Source organism: Miscanthus floridulus, chromosome 16 (genome assembly GCF_019320115.1).
Source record: "Miscanthus floridulus cultivar M001 chromosome 16, ASM1932011v1, whole genome shotgun sequence".
Taxonomy (NCBI): Eukaryota; Viridiplantae; Streptophyta; class Magnoliopsida; order Poales; family Poaceae; genus Miscanthus; species Miscanthus floridulus.
Genome location: NC_089595.1, coordinates 76,615,867 through 76,629,076, shown reverse-complemented (window position 1 = coordinate 76,629,076; position 13,210 = coordinate 76,615,867). Strand labels below are relative to the sequence as shown.

Here is a 13,210-nt window from a genome sequence, read left to right as displayed (position 1 = left end):
AAGAGTATTAGCTCCATGGACACTCGCGGACAAGACTTTATTCGAATTACAAGACACTCTTAACTTTATCCTATATCTGTTCTTATTTTGCAGAATCGAATTAGCGTCGCCAAACTCCTCACATAAAAAGAAATACAACATCTACATAATCAAATTAAATTCTTCAAATCCACCATTTATGTATCGATAGTGCATTTTTAGTATTATAGATGATGATATTTTTTTAGAAAACGCAGTAAAAGTCAGGAGAAATTTAACTTAGAACAAAACTAAAAAACAACATAAAATTTGTATCGGAGAAATCTTCACTTTTATATATACCACATCAAGCTGCAGTTGGACTCATCTCACATACTGCTGCGATGAGCCAGTGAGTCCACAACAGTTCCCCGATTCATATGAAATCGACTAGATTAGCACCGCACTAGTAAACGTTTATACATCATTATTGCTAGTTCATATTCTCTACAACTTCAGCATCCTCTGGCAACGCCACTATTCCTGAACATCTTTCAGCAAAGCTCCCATCCATCCCCATCCTCCTTGGAATTCACGCGCTTCAAAATGCCTTTACCAGCGTCGTTGCCATCTGACACTTCCACAGCGCACTCGTCGCCATCCAGATCTTTGCACACTGGGCTTGCAGGTTCAACAAGGGTGCACTTATCTGGAGACTCGATGGCTTCGGTAGTCCTATCCGAGGAACTCCAGCTCTTGTGATGAGAAGAATGTAGTGAAGAAGAGAGGCTCGACATAGCTGAGCGCTGCAACTTGCTCAATGATAGGTGCTCATCCACCACTCGCTTCAGCAACGAAACGTCCTCAAAGACCACAGCCATCTCACCTCTGCAATGAGGTCAAGGACATGAATCACAGGGTTGGTTGCAGATTTAGAGCTCATAAACACTTCAAAGATAGTCTACTGCTATCATAAGCTCCAAATCATTTGAGCAGGCAGGGTGGTACATTATTGTACAGTGCAGACAAGACATGGCTTGACAAGTTAGACATTACACTAAATAAATAAGTATTGTTAAATGAGAATTATTTTAATGTTTGCTTCAATTCCCATTTATCTGAATGACTATTATAACAGGTATTATTCTTAATGTGTGGAGTGGTATGCTCATGAGAATCTTTGAAAGATAAAAAATAAAACAATTCAAAGTTTGAACAGGACTAGTGTTGAACAGTTTAATAGTACTGAAGTAGCTGAGATGAAATGACAACTTACTGCAGCATATCAACAATTTGGCGCCCCGCTCAACCAAGAATTCCTTCCAAACTGTACAAACAATTTGATTATAAACATCAGTAAACAATTGTTTGTTGTAAAAAAAAATTGTTCTGCAAATTTATATATCCTATTATATGTTGCCTGCAAGACAAATGTGTGGACAATAATACGTGCCTATACTCCTCACCTCAGGAGTATATCATCCATTATACACAGGAGTATATTATTAGATATAAAACAAATCAATATCTATTATACACAGGGGGAAGCATGTTTTATAGATTATAAAACAAGGAAAAAAACAAAATAAAATGTCAAAATTTAAAACCCACATTACTGGATAAAGGAAGCAGATAATACCTTCAGGTTCTCCTCAGCTTCTTTCTGCAGCTTTCTTGATTCTTCGACAATAGAATTTCATCGTCTTTTTCCTGTTCATCAAGTAGTGCCTGAGCAGCAGCCTCCTTTTCAATCTTTTCTTTCTCGGCTGCTGCAATTTCTTGCTGTGCAGCAGCCAATCTTTCATCAAGAGTTTGGCGTATCTATACAAATTAAATTTAAATATCAAATTTAGCATCGATTCAGCTTTTATAATGTAATGCAATCAATTACATGGCCACTATAGGTTTCAGTGTTGATGATTGTCAAAAAAAAGTATAAATCAAGTCAGATCAAACAAAAATGATAAAAGGAATCAATTCTGCGTACGAAAAGTAAGGAAAGTGTAACTGAACAGACCAACAGTTCCATGTTTTGGTATGAAACTCAACCAGAGTAGAAAAATATAGGTTTTCCAAATTCACGAATAAACATGGCAACTATATAAACTAAAAGGTGTCAGTTCTTCAATATCACACTTTACAAACTTCAAAGGTTACTCCCTCTGTTCCAAATTATAAGTCGCTTTGACTTTTTGGTACATCAAATTTGCTATGTATCTAATACATAGACATAGCAAATTTGATGTACCAAAAAAGTCAAAGTGACATTATTTGGAATAGAGAGAGTGCTAATTTTTAGTTTATGCAGGAGATAGTTATTGTGCCAACTCCAATGTGATACCAGCACCAAAGAAACAATATACCTCTTCAATTATCACCAGATATTTATTCCTCTCATCTGAAAGCCTCTGAAGTCGTGATTGAAGCTCACGTGCCTCTGTGGTTAAAATAGCTTTCTCACCAAAAAACCTCGCCAGCATGCTGTAGATAGAAAAATTGTCAGATATCCTGTGCCATGACCCTAGGCAGATCGAGAGGTTTTATAAAATGATGATTGATGAGATATTAGGTCAGAGGGAAATACCATATCATTTGCTTCCTTTGCATGAGTTAACATTTCTCTGAGCTCCTCAACTTTGGTCAGAATGCCTGTCCCAGCAACACATGCTTCATGCTTGGCTACTTTAGCCTTTCTTCAAGAAGCTCAACATCCTCTATCATTTTTGTAACCAACCCTAGAGAAGGTAACAGATCATTCTGCATTATATCAAAAGCACAAGAATGAGCCACCAACCTCAACAACAATATTATAGTTAATCATTGGAGTACACATTGTACATATAAAGTGATGTTTAAAACTTGAGAAAGCATCAGAAAGTGAAAGAAGAAATATAGCTCGCATAGAAGTTTTGATTTTTGATGAGGAACTATAATTGGCAGTCCTCATTATTCAGAAAATTCAGGCTCATATGACAAAGAAACAGATCCTAATAGGAAATCAAATAAACGACTTCAAGACATAAATCTTTTGAAAAAATATACCACAGCAGCTTAAATAAAATACTTTGGCTTTACTAGATACATTGTTTTTACTATGTATCTATACATAATGTATATCTAAGTGCATAAGCTATGTATCTAGAAAAGCCAAAGTGTCTTATAATTTGGAATGGAGGGAGTATGTAATTAGGTAGGGCTCAGAATACTAATTAATGTCCAGGATGGCTTCAAGTAGCTCTCATCAATCTAAGGGGTGGTGATCTTGTGCCCTTTTCATCCTAGACGGTCAGTACACCTAATGGATTAACTACAATCCAATATGATTATCTCAACGTACCTTGATTGCTGCACACAGATACACCTATCTATTAAACCTAGTGCAGAAGAAGACAGTAGAATATCCTCTTCTACGTAAAAATGACCCCAGCTTGTAAATATGGTGGCTGTACAGGTCTTTTATGCTTGTAAAAAACTTGAGAATATGGCATGTTCAGTAAAAAACGAGCATGTGGCGTTTTTGAGAAAAATTGAGCATGTGAAATTTCATCCCAAATACTTGTCACAAAAAACCATGAAAAACAAAAATAGGTTAGGCATGTATTCATGCAACTTTTTAGTCCAATATACTCGCTTTATTTCTCAGGGAAGGCCAAACAAGATAAAAAGAGAGAGGCAGTCACCATCAATCCAAATGAATGTTCTACTAATATCCAGTGCTAGTGGGCATGTCAGTAGTTAGCCTAGTGTTCATGTTTTCCAGCATTTACATTTCAGTCCTAATGTGGTTGGTAGGGCTTGCCTGGTGGTGAAGTTGATGAACACCTTGGCAGCCAAGTTTCCTAAAGCATCTACCATTAGGTAGTTAGAATATTCCCTGGGATAAACCCCTGGCCTATAAGAGCACGGGGGGGGGGGGGGGGGGGGGGGGGGGGGGGGGGGGGGGGGGGGGGGGGGGGGGGGGGGGGGGGGGGGGGGGGGGGGGGGGGGGGGGGGGGGGGGGGGGGGGGGTACCACTTGTACAATTCAACTGTCTTGTATTTTGCAATTCAATAGAAAGCCCAGGCCAAGTTATCCTTCCCAATTACCTGTATCTGGTGATCTACGCCAACAATTGGTATCAGAGCCAGGGGTTGAGAGAAGGGAGAGCATGGCCACCTCCGCAGAGAGAGCACAGCAGCCGCCGCCGCCGACAGCGTGCGCAGCGTCTGGCCGCGGCAGAGGCCGCAGCCACGCAGGCGCAGCGGGCCGCGGAGGCAAGCTCAGAACGCAGCCGCCACGGCTGCGGCTCTGCGTCGAGAGTTTTGTAGAGGAGGATCCACGCACGCGATCGCCGCCCGCTTCCGCGGATGGAGCCCGGAGCGCGAGCGCAGGCAGACGCGGTCCGCCCAATCGGGATCAGGATCGCCGCCGCGGATGGGCCAGGGGCCGCTCGCCGGTGATCCAGACCGTATACAAGGATTCTGGCTCAAGCTCCACCTGGCCGATGCTCACCAAGTCAATTACCATGAGTGGGCCTCGATCATGAAGCTGAAGCTCCAGGCGCGGCAACTCTGGGACGCGATCGAGTACCAGGACCTGCCGTACCATGAGGACAGGCGCACGGTGGAGGCGATCATCGCCGGTCGTGCCGCAGGAGATGCAGATGCCGCTGTCCGAGAAGGGATCGGCCAAGGAGGCCTGGGACTCCATCGCCGCCGCGCGGATCGGCGTCGATCGGGTGCGCCGCGCCACGCTCCAGCGACTCCGCAGCGACTGGGAGAAGCTCGCCTTCCGTCTAGGTGAGCAGATCGAGGACTTCACTCTTCGCTTGATGGCCCTGAAGCAGCAGCTCCTCCACGGCGACAACGACATCGATGAAGAGCGCGCGGTGGTGGAGAGGCTCCTGCGCGCCGTGCCGCCGAAGTACGCCCCGGCTCCGGATCGCCATCGAGACGCTTCTCGACTTCCAGGACCTCACCATCGAGGTGTCTGGGTGTTTGAAGACGGTGGACGACATGGAGGCGCTGGCCGCGGAACCGGCCGCCATCGGCGGTCTGCTAGCTGGACAAGGGACCAGTGCGTGCCAAGGAGGAGGCTACCGCTTCCACGTCAGGTCAAGGAACCGCGACGTCGTCCTCACGGCGGCAAGAAGCCTGCGCGGGAAGGGCAAATCGTGGCGGAGGAGACAGAGGCGGTGGCGACGATCGTGGGGCGGACGACGACACCTGCCTCAACTGTGGTGATCGCGGCCACTGGGCGCGCAACCTGCCGCCAGCAGCGCCGTGGTGTGGTGTGACCGCGGCGGCGGCGGTGGCAACCAAGCGCGGAAGGAGGCAACCGCGTGGAGGTGATCGCGGCGCGGTGGCAACCAAGGCGGAGGAGGCAACCGCGTTGGAGGTGATCGAGGTGGACGGCGCGGTGGGTGGTGGGCGCGGCGGTTGCTGCGCACGTCGCAGAGGCGGAGGACGATGATGGTGCTCTGTTCCTCGCCACGGCTTCCTCGAGCTCGACGAGAAGGCCGAAGCCGTCTGCTCCAAGGCCACGGCTTCCCTCGACATCAACGAGGCCGTGCGCGCGTCTTCCTCAACACCAGCGCCAACGAGGGAGGCGCTCGACGGCTGGTACCTCGACAGCGGGGGCCACGCATCACATGACCGGCCGCCGGGAGCTCTTCGCCGAGCTCGACACCACGGCGCGCGGCGCGGTGCGTTTCGGCGACTCGTCTCGAGTGGAGATCAAGTGGACCGGCTCCATCGTCTTCCAGGCCAAGAACGGGGGAGCAGCGCGTCCTCCATGGTGTCTTCTACATCCCAGCGCTCCGGAACTCGATTATGAGTTTGGGGCAGCTCGACGAAGGAGGCTCCAGGGTGGAGATTGATCATGGAGTGCTCCGTATCTGGGACCGGCGTGGTCGTCTTCTCGCCAAGGTACATTGCGGGGCCCAGTCGGCTGTACATCCTGCCACTTGGAGGCCGCGCAGCCGGTGTGTCTTGCCGCCAGGAAGGAGGACGAGTCGTGGACTGGTGGCATGAGCGCTACGGGCATCTCAGCTTCGAGGCGCTGCACCAGCTCGGCAAGCAGGAGATGGTGAGGGGGATGCCGGTGATCAAGCATGCAGAGCAAGTCTGCGACACCTGCGTCACCACCAAGCTCCGCCGCAAGCCGTTTCCGCAGCAGGCGCAAGTACCGCGCGCAGGCGCCCCTGGACCTCGTCCACGGCGACCTGTGCGGGCCAGTGACGCCGGCGACGCCAGGAGGGCGCCGCTACTTCTTGCTGATGGTGGACGCCACCCGCTCCATGTGGGCGGTGCTTCTGCCGACCAAGGATGCTGCTGCGGATGCCGTGAAGCGGGTGAAGGCCGAAGCAGAGAAGGAGACCAGCCGTGAGCTCAAGGTGCTGCGGACCGACAATGGAGGAGAGTTCACCGTCGGCGAGCTTGGCGCAGTACTTCGCCGCCGAAGGAGTCAAGCGGCACTACTCTGCACCACACTCACCGCAGCAGAACGGTGTGGTGGAGCGGCGCAATCAGACGGTCGTGGCGACCGCACGCGCGCTCCTGAAGCAGAGGTCCATGCCGGCCAAATTCTGGGGGGGAGGCGGTGACGACGGCGGTGCATCTGCTCAACTGCGCACTGACAAGAAGCTTGCAAGGCAAGACCCCCCTATGAGGCCTGGCACGGACGAGCGCCGGCGGCGAGCTATCTGCGTACATTCGGTTGCGTCGCCTACACAAGGGAGCTCGGGCAGCTGCGCAAGCTCGACGACCGCAGCAAGGCTGGGGTCTTCATCGGCTACGCCGAGGGCGCCAAGGCCTACCGGGTCCTCGATCCGGCGACAGGACGCGTCAAGGTGAGCCGCGACGTGGTGTTTGATGAAGGGCGCGGCTGGGATTGGTCCAATTCGGCCGCCGGGACGTCTGCTTCCGCCTCCAGCAACTTCGACATCGAGTTCTGGGGGAGTCGACGCAGACGGAGCTCCGCCGCGCACGCCGTCACCAGCTCCAGGGGAGCACGATCCACCGGCCTCCTCTGCTTCACCAGCAGCGGAGACCGAGCAGGCGGACCCAGTTGAGTTCACGTCACCGCTCGAGGACGACGATGATCGCCTTGACGCTTTCTACGACGGCGAGCAGCTGCGGTACCGTACCATGCCCAACATCATCGGGGACGCGCCCACACCACCGCCGGCTTCACGTCTCTTCGCCGAGCTTCACCTCACGCACGCCGGCGAGCCGACCAACTTCGCGGAGGCTGAAGACGATCCTGCCTGGCAGGCCGCCATGGAGCAGGAGATCAAGGCGGTTGAGCAGAACCGCACGTGGGAGCTTGTGGAGCTTCCTCCCGGTCACCGGCCCATCACCCTGAAATGGGTCTACAAGCTCAAGAAGGACGAGCGGGGCGCGGTGACCAAGTACAAGGCGCGCTTGGTGGCGCGGGGTTTCGTCCAGCAGGAAGGCATCGACTTTGACGACGCGTTTGCTCCCGTGGCGCGCATGGAATCCGTCCGAGTCCTCCTCGCGCTGGCGGCCCAAGAAGGATGGCGTGTCCACCACATGGACGTTAAATCGGCCTTCCTCAACGGCGACCTCAAGGAGGAGGTGTACGTGAAGCAGCCATCTGGCTTCACCGTCGCCGGGAAGGAGAAGTTGGTGTACCGTCTGCGCAAGGCTTTGTATGGCCTACGGCAGGCTCCGCGAGCTTGGAACGCCAAGCTGGACGCCACCCTCAAAGAGATGGGTTTCCAGCAAAGCGACCATGAAGCCGCGATGTACAGGCGAGGAACAGGGGAGGAGCTGCTGCTGATCGGCGTCTATGTTGACGACTTGATCATCACCGGTGCCAGCGCTCAAGCCATAGAAGGTTTCAAGGCTCAGATGAAGAAGGTTTTCGACATGAGCGACCTCGGCCTCCTGTCCTTCTACCTGGGGGTCGAAGTACACCAAGATCCAGCTGGGATCACTCTGAGGCAAACCCATTATGCCAAGAGGATCCTTGAGCTAGGAGGTATGGATGCCTGCAACCCCGCCCATACACCAATGGAGGAGCGGCTGAGGTTGAGCAGGCAGAGCACGGCTACAGAAGTTGATCCTACCCAATACAGAAGATTGGTGGGCAGCTTGCGCTACTTGGTCCACACAAGACCTGACTTAGCCTTCTCAGTAGGCTTTGTCAGTCGATTCATGGAGAGGCCGACTGCAGAGCACCAAGCTGCCATCAAAAGCATCCTGAGATATGTGGCTGGTACTCTGGAGTTTGGCCTGCACTACACTAAGGCTCCAGGGAGAGCAAGGTTTGTTGGGTACTGCGACAGTGACTTGGCTGGGGACATTGACACCAGCAAGAGCACTAGTGGCACCCTGTTCTTTCTGGGAAGCAATCTTGTGTGCTGGCAGTCAGTGAAGCAGAAGGTGGTAGCTCTATCTAGTTGTGAAGCTGAGTACATTGCCACTACCACAGCTGCAACACAAGCTATTTGGCTATCCAGGTTGCTGGCAGACCTCCTTGGAAGGAATGTGGAAGTGGTTTGAACTGAAAGTTGATAGCAAGTCTGCACTTGCTCTAGCCAAGAATCCAGTCTTTCATGAGCGCAGTAAGCACATCAGAATCAAGCATCACTTCATTAGAAACTGCTTGGAAGATGGAAGTATCAGGGCTGATCACATATCCACCACTGATCAGCTGGCTGACATTCTAACCAAGTCTCTTGGAAGATCAAAATTTGAAGAGATGAGGGGAAGAATTGGGCTCAAGCAGATCACTTCCAAGGACCACAAGGCTAAAGGGGAGAATTGTCAGTAGTTAGCCTAGTGTTCATGTTTTCCAGCATTTACATTTCAGTCCTAATGTGGTTGGTAGGGCTTGCCTTGGTGGTGAAGTTGATAAACACCTTGGCAGCCAAGTTTCCTAAAGCATCTACCATTAGGTAGTTAGAATATTCCCTGGGATAAACCCCTGGCCTATAAGAGCACATGGGGGGGGGAACCACTTGTACAATTCAACTGTCTTGTATTTTGCAATTCAATAGAAGGCCACAGGCCAAGTTATACTTCCAATTACCTGTGATCTGGTGATCTATGCCAACAAGGCACACACACATGACAGGTACATGGTAGAGAAATGTACAATTGAAAATTAATATTTACATAATGCATAAAAAAGACCAGTGCACAGCAAGCATAATACATTACCTTATTGCTTCTGGCATCAGCAACAGAATCCTCAAGAGACTCAATACTAACAGAATGGCTTGAGTGAGTTGAAGCAGTAGAAGCAAAATGATTCAAATTAAGATCAGGAAGCATATCCGCAACATTGCTGGTGTCCTGTTCTACAAATCCAGAAGTCTCAGCGGACGATTCTTCTTTATCTTGACCAGGAACATCCAGCACAGGCGCAAAAGAATCTTTTTCAGTACCCAAAATTCCAGAAGATATTTGATCATTAGAACCAAGAGGCAAAAGGTCATCATCAAAATTTATGTCCTCATAGCCACTGAAGAACTCCATTGAAGTGTTCTGGGGAAAGTAATCCCCAACTGGAATCATCTTATTAGGATCTTGATCATGGGATTGTGGGATATCACCACCATCTTCCCCTGTCGGTGGTTGAGAAAAACATTCACTTGACAATCCACCGTATCCAACTTCATTATCTGTGTAAGCCAACTTTTTCTCTGGATTGGTATTTGAAGATAGCACATCAAGGTTGGGAATCAAATCATGCTGACCGCCATTTGGGATAGGATCAGAATGTAGATTTAGTTGCTCACTGACCCCTTCGATTGATGGAAGTCTTCCCACATATTCATTGTTTATGTTTCCTTGCTTGCCAATTTTGACCTCCCCAGAAGAAGTGTGTTGCGCAGATTGAACACTTACATCAACCTCATCAATACGTATATCATGTCCTAATTTGTGGCAACAACCAACTCAGTTAGTGTAAATTCAAGAAATGCTTTTTTTTTTGGGGGGGGGGGGGGGGGGGGGGGGGGGGGGGGGCGGGCGGGGGGTGAAGACTGTGGAACAGAGCTCCCGAGTATATTCAACCCAAGCCTGAAATTCGCTCCCACGGGGAGTCGAACCCAAGATCTGAGAAGTGCTACTAGAATCACCTAACCAACTCAGCTAGAGGCCCATTCGCAAATTCAAGAAATGTTAATGGTGATATATGGCAACAATATCTAAAACAAAATATTCTTGGTTCAATGAAGAACAAAAAGGGCTACGCACAGAACATCTCTAAACTGAACCAAGCTTTTGAGTGTGGACTGGTTCAGAGATAAAATTTACCCACATAAGAAAGTACAACCTCACAGCCTTAAATAATTACTATAACGTAACAGGAGCACTGAATAAGTTTAAACACCACTGGTATAGTAGTAAGTGAGCCAAATGACACAATTTCAAGCATGTGTTTTTGGGGACCTTTCAACCATATTGTAAACCTCGTAATAATAACTAAAAAAATATAAGGGAAATACTACCAGTGCACAAGAATATGCAAGCTATCATCAATATATCTTATTTTACTCTTACAGTACAAATACACTATATATGTAAAAAACATCCTAAGGGGTCCTAACAGAACACCTTTAAGGCTTTAACACTCGAGTGCAAATGGGGCCAAACGTCGTCTCAGAAGAAAAAAATGGTGCAAAAGGCTAAAAGTTTGGTTTTCATACTCACCAGCAGATGGTGAACTTCCCACTTCATGTGTGCTGCAATTAGCAAACAAATTCCCAACAGAATCATCCATAGATGGCAACACTTCTTGATGGGTAGACAAAGCTCCAGCCGAACCAGCCATGGACGGCATGACTTCATCAAGGACAGTAACCACCGCGGAATCAACATCTTTACGGTGCTCAATTGCGATAGCCTTCAGTATACGATGATCAACCTGCAGAAAAGAGTTATCAGACAAATTTGACCTCAGGAAACAGCCAGGAACAGCACAAACATTGCAATTTCAGGCTGCCCATAAACCCAACAGATAACGCCCCTAAATTTGATCTAATCATCAAATAATCGTGTCCGATCTCTCCAAAACCATCGAATCGAATCTCACCGCGATAAGCAGCTCCTAATCCCACTGGTATTTCCCCAGTCCATGTGTGTCCTAGCCTCCTAGGGCTAGTCACCTACCCTAGTACCCTCAGCTACCAAAAAAATACATTCACGAAAAAAAAAAACTTCTTTTGCAGCCCTTCACACATGACATCTCAAAGGCTGTACGCGAGACACGGACGAGAACCGATCGTACGCACCTGAGGGAAGAGTTCTTGGAGGGAGCGGAAAACCTCCTTGAGATCGCCCATCTGAGAAACCTAGATAACAGAGATCGATGCAGAACCCCGAGAACCGAGCTCCCACACGGCTGCCTCCGGCGGCGCGGATGGAGAGGATTAGGGTTTGGGGTTCCTCCCCGCTGATTGCGTGAGATACCGAGTGAAGAAGGAAAGCGAGGAGGTGACCGAAACCGCGGGGGAGGACGGGCTTTTACCAGCTCCAGGCCGTCCCTTCCTTTTTTCCGTTTAGGTCCTCCAGTACTTCGAATTCGAGAACTTCAGTGTATGTTAAATCTAAAAATACTTAGTCGTCCAAAAAATAATATAAATCTTGAGGAGTCAATTAACCCTAAATTTAACTTAATTTATTAACATTTGTATCTCAAAAAAAATATTGTGAAAATTTAACTTCAAGATTAATCTAATGATGATGCTTATTACGTATTACAAATATTATTTATATATATATATATATCTTGAATGCTCGAAAATGATATTTACCTTTTTTGGAACGGAATTAGTACAAATAGTAAAAATACTTCTACTACGTTAAATTTATTTTATACAGAACTCTATAATTGTCAATCATTTCAGCCTAGACCACACCTTAACTGAAATGACCCAACTTTTATGTTTAAAAGATGTGATGAGAGAAAGCGCCAAGTTTGAGTACTTCATCTAGGTAAATTTGAAATGCTTCCTTTCTTTTGTTAAATGTCAAGTAACAAAACAGAATTAGATATTTGATGGTACTGACGTACTGTTGCACTTCTTTTGAGGACACTTAGCTTTCTTGTTTAGTTGCACTTGTTTCCTATGATTATTGTTGTGCAAAATATGCCTTATTACAATAATTCGAGAGTTTTTATGGAGATTATATTACACAAATTTTACAGTCAATGGTATCCAAATATGCCCATCTCATGCGATTGACTCTTTTGAACATTCAGCTATTAGATGCAGGTTGTTATACGAAGTCATGACCGTTTCTAACTGCCAAAATAACACATCTCTCATCAAAACAAAACAAAAAATTCAATCTGACACAATTTACAATAGAGCGAAGCATTTTTTTTTATTTGTTTGTGGTGTTATTTCTATTTTTCTTCTTTTTAAGTTCGTTTGTACTAGTAGAATAATAATTTAACAGAAACGAAAAGGTGACAAGGCGTTTGATACAAGGACCAGAGAGCTATTGTTCCTTAGCTAGTCAACAAGCATGGTTCGGTTTGCTACCCTCCAAACAGGCCCGTACTACCGTATTTCTTAGCCACAAAGGAAGCAGCATACCACCAAGACGACGGCTAGCCATTTGAACATTTATTAATGGGGATGGTCTCACATCGCTGTAGCTCGTCCGATGCTGAGGTAAACACTGCAGCTCGCATGGCTGCAAACTGTTTCCAGGCTGATCTTTTAGCTTATGTATCTATCACGCTTGATTCACGCTTGCTTCATGCTTAGTATCTTTCAGCTAGCACACTCCATTTATACATCTGATTGTCGAATCTACAAATACTTTTACTGCCTTATACAAGTTACAAGGGTGAATACTAAAAACCAAAGGCTTGTACCTATACATAAACAACATCGCAAACTTCATTTTAGTCCTCACAGTTGAACTAAGGTCCCATAAGAAGTCTTGAAATCCTGTGCCAGTGGAATCAGTAATCCTTTTACTATCTTATTACAAGGGTGAATAATAAAACCAAAGATTTGTAATTGTAAGAGTAAAATAATGACTTCTGGCTTTCTAAAGATGCAAGGCAATCCACAGGTTCCTCACGTAGTTCTCACAGCTGAACTAAGGTTCGATAAGCAGTCTTGAACTCCTATGCCAAACATCACGGGACAAACCTCATGCAACCCTAATGCCATTAACAAAAACACATCTGGGAGTTGACACATTTTTCATGACTTCAACTCAAACCCACGAAAAAAGGATCAAATTGTGATTTTTTTTAGTGGTTTCAACTGAAACCCCCC

The 13,210-nt window shown here is 47.5% G+C and overlaps 1 pseudogene; it reads right to left on the bottom strand.

Moving 5' to 3' along the window:
- Positions 1 to 269: 269 nt before the first annotated feature.
- LOC136512628 (uncharacterized) lies at positions 270 to 11,410 on the bottom strand (annotated as a pseudogene).
- Between the last annotated feature and the right edge of the window lie 1,800 nt (positions 11,411 to 13,210).